Here is a 14,548-nt window from a genome sequence, read left to right on the forward strand (position 1 = left end):
TAGTAGCATAAGCAGTTAGGTAACGTTTAGATCGCAAGTTTCATTGACTTTGTGTATGTGGCAGAATAACAGATTCAACTCATTAAATGTCTTTTGAAGGTTTAATAAACACAGACTAAAAATAACATTACAATTCACACAGAAAGTACATACTAAATATGCATCAAGAGAGTAGAAGTATAGATATTAACGAAAGAATACATAAAAGAGAATAATGAATAGACTGAAGTTAGAGAGAGATAAAAGAGAGAGAGAGAGACAAAGAGAGAGGGAGAGAGAGAGACAAAGAGAGTGGGGGAGGGTAAGAAACAGCTTTCCTTCAGTTCAACCAAATACGACCTTCACGGAGTTAATTTATCCCAACGGGAGAATAACACATCCTCTTTACAGCAGTAGGAATAAGAATACTTGCATTCTTTTTGGTTTCGTTTTGGCTTCTCGCTTGTGTGCGTATGTGTCTCTGCGTGTCTCTGCGTGTCTCTGCGTGTCCGGCGGTCCTTTCCGAGGTTGGGAGGGAAGCGGCTGTTTGCTTTAGCGATGCTTCGTGTTCTTGAAGATCGGATTGTAGAAGAGAAGATTTTTGGAAGAGATGAGGCCTGCTTGGAGGGCCTGCATTGGTGGCATGGCTTGAGTGCCAGCCCCCCCCGTGGGTGTTGGCTCCCACAGGAGAGAGAGGAGAAGTGAACAGAGCGGAGTAAGAGAACAAGAAGAGAAAAAAGGCTGTCTTCACTGGTCTTTTAAGGTCTGGAAATAGTCCCACCCTCCAGGGTTAGACTTAACCAATGAGAGTGTTGGGATTTCCCGGCGGGAAATTCCTCAGCAGACTTTATTGCCCTTTGTTTGAAAGTTCGACTCAGTGGGTCTCTGAGTCTTCATACTATAATTAATGCAACAAACACACACTGCATTTTCTGAATAAGTGATATACATGGAAGTGTAAGTCGTGAAGTGAGCATTAATTTGATAGGAGACATGACATATATGAGGTTATCTGAACTAGTAATTTGTTAAGACAAAGAAAAAAGGTGCAAAATACCATACAGAATAAACATTTTACAAGACAGTTATGTGTTTACATATAATGTCCTGGGGTGCATGTTCATTTATAGATGGTTTGTCTATAATTTGAGGCAAAAGCTCTGTGTCTTTGTGTCTGAAACTTCATGTGGCCAAATTCCTTTCGGGGCCATAAAAACACCTTATCAGATGGTTTCCAGGGTGACTGAAGAATCTCCCTCTGCTGTGTTGGGGGAAGGTCTGCTAGTGAGCACACTTTCAAAACATATTTGTTAAATGTAACTGGCGATTGTGTGTTTGATTCGCCTGAGTCGCTACATCTCATTCTCTCCAGTTGACTAGTGCTTGTATTGTGCATAATCTTAGTGATTCCTGCAGGTTTCATGCTCACACCAAAAGTGCATTCACCATTGACCTATGCAAGTTGCGCTCTCATAAAGCCGCCTCAAACTGATCGCGAATATCAAACGTACTTCTTTTTTTGTGGTGTATTGTGCTTAAAATGGGGGTCTCCAAACTCGGTCCTGGAGGGCCACCGTCCTGCGTTTAGCTCCAACCCCAAATAAACACAACTGAACCAATATTGTGACAACACTACCATACTGCTAAAGTGCTATTGATGTTGTTAGAGCATGGCAATACAGTTTTTCAAAGAGTACTTGCCAGTCTGAGTCAAAAGAAGCCACCCACTTCTCTCTGATTTTCTGATCCACAGATATCCATTTCACCTTTTTTCATTGGAAGAATATGGGATGGTTGCCAGAGTGCTGCAAATGTTTGACATGACTATGAAGTTGAAATGTCACCATTTATTGGCTGCTTGCTAAGCCAAGTGAAATAATCTGATCCCTCTCTACAACATTCTGATGTGAGGATGTTGTCACAAAGTTCTGTCCAATGTTAAGACAAATGTTGGGAGATGCTGGAATTTGTATGGAAGACGAAGAAGCTTGCAAGCGCCACAAGTTACAGAAAAAAATAACAGCTGCAATTGCATGCAGGTATTTAACAAAAAAAGGGTCATAAATTAAGAAATCAACTTTTCAACTTTTCATTCAGCCTTTGATATATAAAAGTTAATTTTGGTATAAGAATATCCTGTAACTTTCAAAAACGCTCAATCTCAGAATGTGCCAAGCTGTGACGTCAGAGTATGGTGAAACACTGCCTCAACAGAAGAAGAACAACGCCTGATTCTGTAGCCTCACCAACCGACCTTTGCGAGAAATGTATCATAAATAACATGGGCCTTCGTAGAGCTAAACAGATTGCGCTACCGAACAATAAACAGACCGGTGAATCTTAACCCCATGCCTTTCAAAGATCGTAGGTGGCCTCAGATTACTATTGTTCAACATTCACTGCTCGTCAAAACATCACACACTTACTTTATCTGGACAAACTCAGTATCATCAGACAGATTAAAGACTCCAGCTTCGATATTTAAACACTGTTTATGATAAAACTGGGTTGCATTGACATTCATTTCTTAATTTATGTCAGGAGTGCATTATAATCGATCCGTTATGAATGATATTTTGAATGGAATATCAAACGCACGATAATTCTCTCTCACCTGCAGCAGCTCATTTGTGTTCACACAGATGGCAAAGAAAAGCTTTCAGTTTAACTCTTAGTTCAAAAGTGCTCATATTTGGAGAAATATTGACATATTATCATGTTTGCAAAATATTTTGTCATACAGAATAACATTTCTATTCATTTCTAGGGTGGGGGGTGAAACACTCAGTTTCAGTCAATCTCATGTCAATCTTGAGTACCTATAGAGTAGTATTGCATCCTTCATATCTCCAAAAAGTTTTTAGTTTTATTATATTTATAAAAGAAAGATAGGCTGTACTGAGTCTTTCCGGAATTTTTTATTTTTTTCCATTTTGGCGTGCATATGATACGCTGTTTTTCGCCTGCATATGATATGCACTTTATGGCGTATATATGACACACTCTTGGGTAGGTTTAGGGTGGTGGGGCGTATATATGACACACTCTTGGGTAGGTTTAGGGTGGTGGGGTGGGGGGTTCGTATGTATAATACGCCATAAAATACGTGTCATATGCACGCGAAAAACAGCGTGCCATAGACACGCCAAAATGAGTTTTGCCGTATAAATTCCACGACATTGCACACTCGTACTATTAATACGCATTTTTGTGAGAATAGCCTGGATCCAGAATCAGATCCGGAGGCTGAAATAAATTGTACAGGAGCAGCAGCAACAGCAGGACGTCCGTCTCTGTGGTATGTACTGTATTTAGTGTCTTGTCAACATGTGTGTGTGTTTATTCGTGGTTTATGAGGACATAATTGAATTTATGGACTATTGTGTGCGACTAAACCTTAGCAGTAGCAAGCGGAACGGTTTTGCACGTCAGACTAGTTTATACATAACAAGCATGCTTTGTGTAAATGTCCCCTAGGTTTATGTTTGGGGTGGTTTTAAAAAAAAAAATCTAACAAAAATCCAGACATGGTCTTAGAAAATGTTTCATAAATTCATAGTTTTGGACATAGCCTCAGATTTTAAATAAAGCATGACCACACTCGTGTCTTCAGTTTAGTTGTAGGTATAAGTCGTTATATTACACTCATAAAATAGTTTTATACATGAAGAAAATATTTAAAATATTTACTTTTTTTAATTCCAAAATAATATGTACTCACCGGGGAGATGGAGCTCATTATAATATGCAAAGCTTATCCAATCATAGCTATGGCCGTTTACTTCCACATGTGCACACAAGACAGGACAGGCATGTGACACATGCCCATAAAAACCGAGCATTCCATGAGAGAGGCTTAAAACCAGGGTAGAAAATAGCCTATTACCTATTCATTATAAGGGTTTTTTAATGTAAAAAACATCTGAACGTCATTAGTTGACCTCAGACAACACTATAAAAAATGTAAAAGCCAGTTCATGACTCCTTTAAGTACAATGTAAAAACACCTATGTACAGTCCAAATGATTCATTTAAATGTTAAGTACATATAAGTTAAAGACACTTAAAAAGATGGTCCTCTGCCACCATTTACTCACCCTCATGTGGCTCTGATCCAATATCTTCTTCCTTACTGAAATCCAAAAATAGATGTTAGGCAGGATTTTGTATTATTATTATTATTTATTTATTTATTTATTTTTCACAATGAAAACCACAGGGAGTTAGAACAACATGGGATGCATAAATCATGAAAAAATCTTTTATTTTTAGGTGAATCCTTTAAAGAAGATTTACGGCTATATTGTTTCTATGGTTTAGAATGAACAGTTTTTTTCTGCATTTAAGCTTCATTAAAGATCTAATGACCTACAATGGTAGTCAAATGGGGTTGGCTCATATCAGGGTTTAGTCGGCTGGCATAATTGATTTTTCGTCTGCTCCTCCTTTTCTCATCAATTTTATCTAAAATAAAATCCATTTTAGGCCATTTACATTGGATTTACTTGCATCAAGTCTAAACATGACACATTTTATCTAATTCCATCATTAGATGGAGCACAATAAGATGGATCTACAGTATCTCACTCTCTATCAATCAGTGAAAAGCATTTAAGCACTGGACTTTTTCTTATTTTGGATTTTGTCCCAGATATGTACTATCTATCTATCTTAAACAGTTCAGCTTCAAATGAAATATTAAAAATGAAATATTCCTCGTTACTCTGGGGGTGTTAAAGCGAGCTCATGAAATTCAATCGTGCATGTCAGGGACAAGTGTTGTCAAACCTGCAGTATAAGTGGTGGTTTTCCTAAAGCTGTCCGCTTTAGGAGACATAAATTGTATGCATTTATGAATTACTGAATAATTAAATCAATACTTTGCAATTTGCACAAATGTGCTGACAGAGGGGGTACATGGAGAAATTTTAATTGAGGTGAAGAAGAAAAAAAAAAAAAACGAGTTTGGGGCAAATCAAATTGTAAGGCCATTATTGTGTTAAAACAGTTGCAAACCCTTTAGGGTCTGTATTTCTGCATGGATGACTCCTCACATATGATCTTCATAATTAATAAAGAAAGTTTAACTTGACATATAACATTTTAAGGTTGATATCAGACAGATGTCTAGACGTACTTTTATAGAAAAAAAGAAAAATACAAATCCCCAGTGGAGATCTCGAGGATTTTAGCAAACCTGACAAGACCAGAGTCCCATGGCATGGGCTCAACTGTTTGGTGTTTTTCTTTTTTTCTTCTGGGAGTCGATATGGACGTTATGAAGTGCAAAAGAAGCCTGCAGATCTTCAGCTGTCATTGGAGGGAAGGTCTGCTTGTTAGAGGATTCCATAGAGTCTTTGAGCAGGATGCCCAGTAACAATAGCAGTATTGCTGAATTTCTGACAGTTTGGACAGAAGCCTGATTCTTCATAAATCCTACTGTAACCCGTTTGGTCTTCAGAGTTTCAGAATATCTTCCTCTGAGGTCCACTGAAATCTCCTGTGATCAGGCTTTCAAGTCTATAGGAACATGAGGGTGCTGAAAGGAGCAGCATGTTTGCTGGGGATATATAAATGCTATTTTATCATTTATTTTGACTTAGAAAATACCAAGCAGTAATCTAGAAAATCCAATAACCACAAAGCAATGTCCTAAAAACCACTCCGACCACCTTAGCAACTATATAAAAGTATTATTATTAACTAAAATGTATTAAAATATGCATGTTAATTGAAATAAAGCTGAAATAAAATAAACTAAAACATAAATCTTTTAGTTTAAAAAAAACTGGAAATTCGACATTGAAATTATTTGAAGAACTAAACGTATTAACAAAAAAAACTAAAACTGAAATAAAAATAAATTAAAACTATTTAAACATAACAATATAAAAAATACACAACACAAAATAATTAATATTTAAATTGAAAAAAACTTTACTGTAACACTAGCCTAGAAATCTAGACGCACCCTAGCGGCAGCAAATTTAATTTGCCCGCAAGTGTGGTCTAGCAACTCTCAATTCCTATCTGAGCTGTATTCCTCAGAATCTGGACGGCCCAATCACATCGTGTAGGTAGGCTATAGAGTCGGTGGGCGGGGCCATAATGACAACGGCCGAGTTGCGTTTGTGTGCTTCTAGTAAACACAGAAACTGGTGAACGGCGGCGGTCTTTCGAATCAGCTCTGCCTGCGCCTCCGGAAGACTTGGAGTTAAGCTTTCCTCTGAGAAAAGAACAAAGAACGGCAGTGAAGTCATTCTTAAAAAGGGAAGATGTGTTCGGAGTTTAGCCGACCGGATACGGCGAATGTTTAATCTGTCAGCGAGCTCCCCTTCACCGTCGTTGCTCCGGTTGGTGTAGCGCTATCCTATCGCATGCAGAGGGAGTTTGAAAGACAACCGTTTATCCCGCCCCTCGGATTGAGCTGTCAAGGGTGAGTTTCCAGACCAAACATCTTGATGTGGGTCTTGCTTGTCAGGCTACTGTAACACTGTAGCACTCTTTAAAACATAAAGGTAACACTTCATAATAATTACAGACTTTGAAGCAATAGTTAAGCTTTAGTAAATAGTTAATTAATCATTTATAAAACATTAATAGACATTAATAGGCAGTTTAAAAATACAGATATAAATGCTTTGTTCTTAATTCATAAGCATATCTATAATGTGTTTAATAATTGTGATTTCCTACTTTATAAATGATCAATTTATCATTCCTAAATTAAGTATTACATTATTTACAGAGCAGTTATTTAGTTGTCGTCGGTTCATATTATCATTTAGAAAGTGTAAGTAAAGGGTTAATAAACTATTGAAATGTACATTTATACATCGTATTATTTAGACATATATTAATAGTTACTCGTCTGAACAGAAAAAGGAAACAAACACAACAGAGGAAAATAGCACAGAAATATTTATTTCAAAATGCAAAAATGTGGACTGTAACTTAATATCACTAGTAACTTAATATCAAATTTTAATTAAACCTCTTCAATGTCATAGAAAATATTATTGCTGTAGATCATCAGAAACCATAACTGCAGTCAAATGAAACTAAGCCTCTGATATAAAAATACATGTAAAGTGTAAAGATTGCTGAATAAAAAATGTACCAGGGTATTACACTGGATTACAGGAGTGGCAAATACAACTAATACAATTATTATAATAAAATAATCAAATATTTTGCAGTGTAAAAACAGTACTGACTTTAAAACATTAGAGAACAGCAGTGCATAAGAGACCTGAGCCTTTGTAAAAGCTTCAAGAGGCATTACTAGTCCTCAGTTTAGATGAGCTCACAGAAATAGTTAACTGACAACTACTAAATGTTTTATTACTTCCTGAATTAATCATGAACTACATTAGGAATACATGATAATAAAGTGTTTACTAACACACAGAGGAACTATTACTATATGTCTAAATAATATGATGTATAAATGTACATTTAAATTGTTTATTAACCCTTTACTTACACTTTCTAAATGTTCATATTAACCACTGACGACAACTAAATAACTGCTCTGTAAATAATGTAATACTTCATTTGGAAATTATAAATTGATAATTTATAAAGTATGAACAATTATTAAACACACACACACACACACACACACACACACACACACACACACACACACACACACACACACACACACACACACACACACACACACACACACACACGCACACACACGCACACACACACACACACACACACACACACACACACACACATATATATATAAACAAATTATAAATCAAGAATAAAGCATTTATAGTTGTATTTATAAACTGCCTATTAATGTCTATTAATGATTTATAAATTATGAACTAACTATTTACTAATGCTTAGTAAATGACCCCTGAAGGTGTGCTTTGGTTTCAGGCACCAATATGTTAGCAGCAAATCCTTTAAGTCTTGTAAGTTGTGAGGGGGGGACTCCATGGAACAGAGTTTGTTCAGCACATACCAAAGATGCTCAATTGGATTGGGATCTGGGGAATTTGGAGACCAAGTAAAAAAATATATATATTTACTTATGGCCTAATATATCCCACCCATTCACAGGTGCCGTAATGAAGAAATAATCAGTGTTGTTCACGTCACCTGTCATAATGTTATGTATATATAATGCTGTGTAAATGTGTAAATAGATAGATGGATGGATGGATGGATGGATGGATGGATGGATGGATGGATGGATGGACGGACGGACGGACGGACGGACGGACGGACATACAAACAGATAGATAGATAGATAGATAGATAGATAGATAGATAGATAGATAGATAGATAGATAGATAGATAGATAGATAGATAGATAGATAGATAGATAGATAGATAGATAGATAGATAGATAGATAGATAGATAGATAGATAGATAGATAGATAGATAGATCTGTGTGCACACATTTTATTGAGGTATACATTTGTGTGAGCATATGTGAACTTAATATGTAAATTGATGTGTGATGTTGGAGGTTGATGCAGTGTTAATCATCTCCATACTGATGAGAGTTTTAATTATATCCAACTGTTCAACTATATCTCCATGCAAATCGTCTATTCACTGGGGTAAATATCCTCAGCAGCCCTACATCTCTCAGACTTAACAAAAGGTAACCAAAGTAAACTCTAGGCCAAACTCAAATACATTCTAAATACTCTTTAACCAAGGCAATTTCTTTAAATTAAGTTCACATGCACACACACAGAAATAATCAAGCCATGCAAAGGAGATGAGGTAAATTTATCTAAATGCAAGTCTTTTAACTTTTAAATTAAAACAAAGATAGACTACAACAAGGAGATAATCTGATGAAGGCAAACAGTGGTGTGCACATGACACAAACAATGACAAAAAACAGAACAAACTGAGTGCTATATATACAGAGCTACGGATCAACATAAGAAACATGTGTGTCCATTTTGCCCTTCATGGCTACTGTGGTGCTTTTTTTAAACCAATTTTAAACTAATGTGTTTAAGTTATATTAAGCCTTAACGTTTTGCATAATTAAGGGTGTGGCCACTTGAGTGACAGGTTGATTGCCTCATGTCTGCTGTCTTTTAGTCATTACGTCACCTCAACTCCACCCACATCCCGCCTCTTTGCACAGTTATTTGGGAGTGAAGCGTGATGACGTGCTGCCAGGATGACAATGGCTGACTTTACAGTTCAATGTCCATATTTTTTTACAGTCTATGGTATGCACGCAGTCTTTCTTTACAAAGAGACATCGCCAACTATTGGCCAGGCATGTTTCACAAATCCACAAGAATGGGGATAGGTTAGACAATGTTATTATCTGTGCAAAGAAAAAAGGAAAAACATTTCCACTTTTAGCATTGTTGTCATGTACACAATTCCTAAGGGTGCGTCTCAATCAACTCCCTAGTTTAGTAATGAGGGCACCGATCAGGGAGTTGGTCATTTTAGGGGCTGTCTCAATCACAAAATCCTTCCAGTGCACTGAAACCTTCACCCACTAAAAAACCCACAATGCACCGTGAAAACCAGGAAGCATTGATGTTCCCTTAATGGATGTTCTGAAGCGTGAAACATAAATCACAAGCCAACTCAATACATGTTATAACACTTCATATATGTTGTTTTTTCCCCTTTTTTTTTTTTGTTTGTTTGTTTGTTTTAATACAAGCCATTATTTAATTATATTTCAGCATAAACATACATCACTATACAGGTAATAAACAGTATTTACCATAATGTACTTTTAAATAACATAAATAATGTCATAGAGATTGATATTGTTTATAAATACCAGTAGTGATGTTGTACAAGGATGTGGCCATGTCTCCAGATGGAGATGAAGCTAAAAATGTAGTGTCTTATAGTCATTTTAACCTGTTAAGCTGATTTCTAAATTTTGAAAAAATCCTAAGAAATGTATACTCAGACTAAAACAAATACAGTTTGTGAATCCTTTGCACTAAAAGCATAATTATGGTCTCATTTGAAAGCAGACACCTGGCAGTTTACTGTAAAGTCAAAATGATAATATTTTTTATAATAAAAAAAAGCTATAATAAGCTTCAAAGTTTTGTAAAGTTATTAGAAATTTATTTGTATGATATATCTTTATGAAAATAAAATTGAAGTGGGCCTTGGAGAAATCTAGAAATGCACTACAGCTAAAGCCACAAGTCTGACCATGTTATATTTCAGATCTCAAGATGATCAGTCTAAAACTCTGCATTTTATTAAACGTTTTACAAGATCGTTTCATGTGATTTTATTTTGAGATATCGCTGAAATATCAACTGATGTTTATTGCCACATCTTCTCAGCTTTCAGTCGCTGTATTGCCTCTATTGTTTAGAGGTGCAAACTGCCCCATTCAGTTTGTCTCCCCGGCATTCACACTTCTGCGGACTGGTTATGGCTCCAATTATTATTCTTTTGTCTGCATTATAATTACTAACGATTCTCTATTCAAACTGTTCTATTCAAACCTCATTTCTAAATCAAACCTCTCACTTTACCCTCACTGAGACTCTATTGAATGCATTTCGTCCAAATAAGCATTTCAGTAGTTTTACATTTAGAAAATGTTCATAAAAATAAAGTATTTACTCAGTGGCAGGTGCATCTAGGGCAAGCTAGCATGTTAGCTTAGCACACCAGCAAAACAACAATTTATACGATTAAAATTATGTTTTATTCAAAACTTGCTTCATATCACTTTATATTTTATATGTAGAGTGTTTTATATAACAATATGTGATCTCATATAGCTTCGGGTCAAAAAATCTGACAGAAAATATACAATGCTAAAAGCTATGTGGAATAGCATTGCATTATAAATATCATCTATTATGAAACCACCCAACATGGCATAAAGAACACAGACCAACCATATATTGCCGCGATTGTGTGTTTATTGTCTTAAAACGTGTTTATCTGCATAAAATAGCGATCTGACGATCCCAGGGAGCTGTGTGGATATGTCCATATGTCAGATACTTCCTGAATGTCACATGGTGTGTCTGTTCTTCATGTGTTCCCCATGGGGTGAATTTTCAGTAGTACAGCTTTCCAGCGCCCTCCGGCTGCCAGAATGAATTGAAAACACAGCATATCACAGCCTACTGCTCTCATAATCATTCATCCGCGGATTTTGGATAAAGATAAATAATACTTCTCTGTATAGAAATTTGACTCAAACGTGTGAGAATCTATCAATATTTCTCCACATCTGCACACTTTTGAAGTAAAAGCCCTGAGGGAAGTTGTTTTGTCGAGTGTCTTCATGACGACCAAGGAGGATTTTTTTATGAATGGGAGCAAATGACGCGCATATTACAATCAAAAGGTAGCGACGCCCAAGATCATATTCATAACTCCTGGAACATATTAACACATTACGGTCACTATAAGACTTTGAGAATAAAACAGAGGTAAAAAAATTAAACTTTAGTCTTAGATCTTTTTAATGATGTATAGTTTGTCAAGGTAATTACTTACATCTGATAGTAATTTTGAGCTAATTTAAACAAAGAGACCTTCAGTGCGTCCTCGTCCTCGTGACGGTTATCAGGTTAAAGTCAATCAATGGTGTGTAAATATTTTTAATTGGTTGTAGGTTGTATGTGGGATTTAGTATTTTACTGTTGTATATTTGTATATACAAACTCATCTTGGCCTGGACAATCCTGTAAGAGTTAGAGAAGTACGTACTATTTTTATCTCCATGCCCATCCCATAACTCTGTCTGCCAAACAAAGCTTAACCCGAGCTTAGCACAAAGACTGATGTAAACGGCCATCTAGCTTACTGCTCAATAAGTGACAAAATAACACCAACATTTTCCTATTTACATATTGTGAGGTGTATTATATTGTATACTAAAGCCCCTTTCACACTGCACGTCGGACCCGGAACATTGCCGGGTCGCCTTCTGTGTGAAAGCAACCACGTCCCAGAATTGATTACCGAATTCGACCCGGGTCGGGGACCTAGTAACATTGCGGGGTTTGATCCGGGACGAGCGCTGTGTGGACAAAAGCCGAAACTAATGCCGCAACGTGTACGTAGTTATCGTGCGACTCCTAGAGCTTGATTTTTCAATAACACAACCCTGCAGTGTCAGAAGAGCTCGTCGGTGTTTTAAACGCAGAGAGTGTTCGCATACAAAAGAAAATAAAATTAAACAAGCAGAAACGTGCGCAAACTGGACACAAGTCGAGACCACGGAGCTCCTTACTATCTGCGCTGAAGCTGAGATCGCTCGCCATTATACGTCACATCAGGATGTCACGTGTCAACTCGACCCGGGACCGTTTCTGAAAGCGCACATATTACGGTATTTCACTGGCAGTGTGAATGGGCCAAATCTAGCGGCCCGGGAACAAATGCCGGGTCACATTATCCGTGTATTTGCCGGAATCGCAGCGTGAAAGGGGCTTAAGAAAGATGGAAAATGGCTATTACTATACTATATAGTATACTATATATATATATATATATATATATATATATATATATATATAATATATATATATATATATAATACTATACTCGTATTCCTGCATAATAATCAGGGAACTTTGCTGCCATGGGAGCAGTGGCACAATGATATACGCAGCGTCTAATTTCAACATAACCAACGAGACAAACTGCTTGCACAGAGAGTGTGCTGGGGACTACTTTCAGGCATTTTTATCATTGTGCCGCTGCACCCCCATGGTACGGCAGCAAAGTTCATGGATTATTACACAGGAATGAGAGTATAGTTCCTAGCCGCATCGCTAGTTTCGCAACTTTTAATTTTCCGTAGGTCATAGTACACATTGTAACTATACACATCTCAACATGTAAATAGGAAAATGTTAGCATTATTTTGTCACTTATTGAGCAGTAGGCAAGATGTAGCAGTTTACCTCAGTCTTTGTGCTTAGTGGTGGTTAACTAACGCTGGTTAGTGGTGTGTGTGTGTCAGACAGAGTTATGGAACGCACGGAGATAAAAATGGTATGTATGGACTTATCTAACTCTGGGGGATATGGTGAATAAGCTAAAGTCCTTAAAGCGTGTTCCTTTAAGGTCAAACCACATTTAGGAGTGATATGTACAGAAAAACAGATCATTTCTCAAGGGTTACATATTTTTCCCCTCCTAGTTGTAAATTGTCTTCTTTTAATTGGGCGATGTGTACATATTCATCTCACAGTATGTTTCAAGAACTTCCTTTGCATTTCTTACTCGCAATGAGGGGGGGGGGGGGGATGTACTATGCAATATTTATGAAATGCCAGCTCAGCTTCAGTTATCACACCCAATCTGATGGCATTCACACACACCAGCTCCATGCACATTTGAATTATTATTATTAGCTTTTTCGAGTCATACTTGCAAACAAGACATTAAGACCTTCTTACCAAATGTTTAATATTTCAAAAATAATTCTCATCCGTGGCACTGGACATGCTCTCTGGGCCTAATCATTTTCATAGACGCTTGTGCAAAAGAAATGAACATGAAAGCTTGTTTCTTCAAAGCACTTGGGATGTCCTGCTGCTATGCATCTTTTATTATTTAGTCCACAAAACTTTAAAAAAAGTTTATCTAGTGTATTTTTTTTTTTTTTTTACTTGATCTCGTAGCTCATAACTGTGTGCTTGGCAATGCATATGCTTTCCTCCTCATGCACCTCTCCAGTTAAAAGCATTCCATCTGTTTGAGGTCAAACTTCCATTTATGGAATAAAACTTGGGAAATTTTCTTTGCAAAAACTATGTTCCTCCAGGCTCTGATTAATTAAAACACCTGTGTCAATATGTTACATTTCCCCCAACACACACCCCTACTCATTTCAAGCCAGTCAAAGTATTTCCAAAAATATTGGGTTCCGTTATTATCCCTCTCCTCTAATACAAGGGCAGGCTTTCATGTGTAAAATCTTTGCTGGAATGAGATTCTGACTAGTTAATGTATCCCATCGAAGTCTTTGATATCCCCAATTATGTAAACAAGCTTTAATAAGTAAACAGACCGGGTGCTACAATATTGAATCTGATTAGGGCCCTGTGGTCAGAAATGTCAGCACTTTCTTTCAAAGCAATCTAGGATCAAAGGCTCTAGGGCTTCCTGACTGGATTTGGCATTAACTGCTTGTGCTCAGGGAAACATGACCCCGACACTATCGACGACTGGTTTGTCCTAGATGATTAGCCTAATGTCAGCTGCAGAGAATCCAAAACAGATGTAACCACACTGGTTGGATGTCTGCTAATCGACAAACTTCAATATGAACACTGTAAAAAAAAAAGTGACTGATCACATCTAAATATTTCAGTTGGCTGAATTGAATTTCTTTGAATTAAATTGCATCAATTCACAGAATATTAATTCGGCCAACTGAAAAAAATTATCAATTCACAGAATTTCAATTCGGCAAACTGAAAAATTTAGATGTGATCAGTCACTAGAAAATGTTCAATTGGAGCCTTTTTTTTTTTTTTTTTTTTTTACAGTGTACAAAAAATTCAACTTTGTGACATACAGATATATTGTGACATCAGCTATGTATTTAA

The sequence above is a fragment of the Pseudorasbora parva genome, chromosome 12, assembly GCF_024679245.1.
Source record: "Pseudorasbora parva isolate DD20220531a chromosome 12, ASM2467924v1, whole genome shotgun sequence".
Classification (NCBI taxonomy): Eukaryota; Metazoa; Chordata; class Actinopteri; order Cypriniformes; family Gobionidae; genus Pseudorasbora; species Pseudorasbora parva.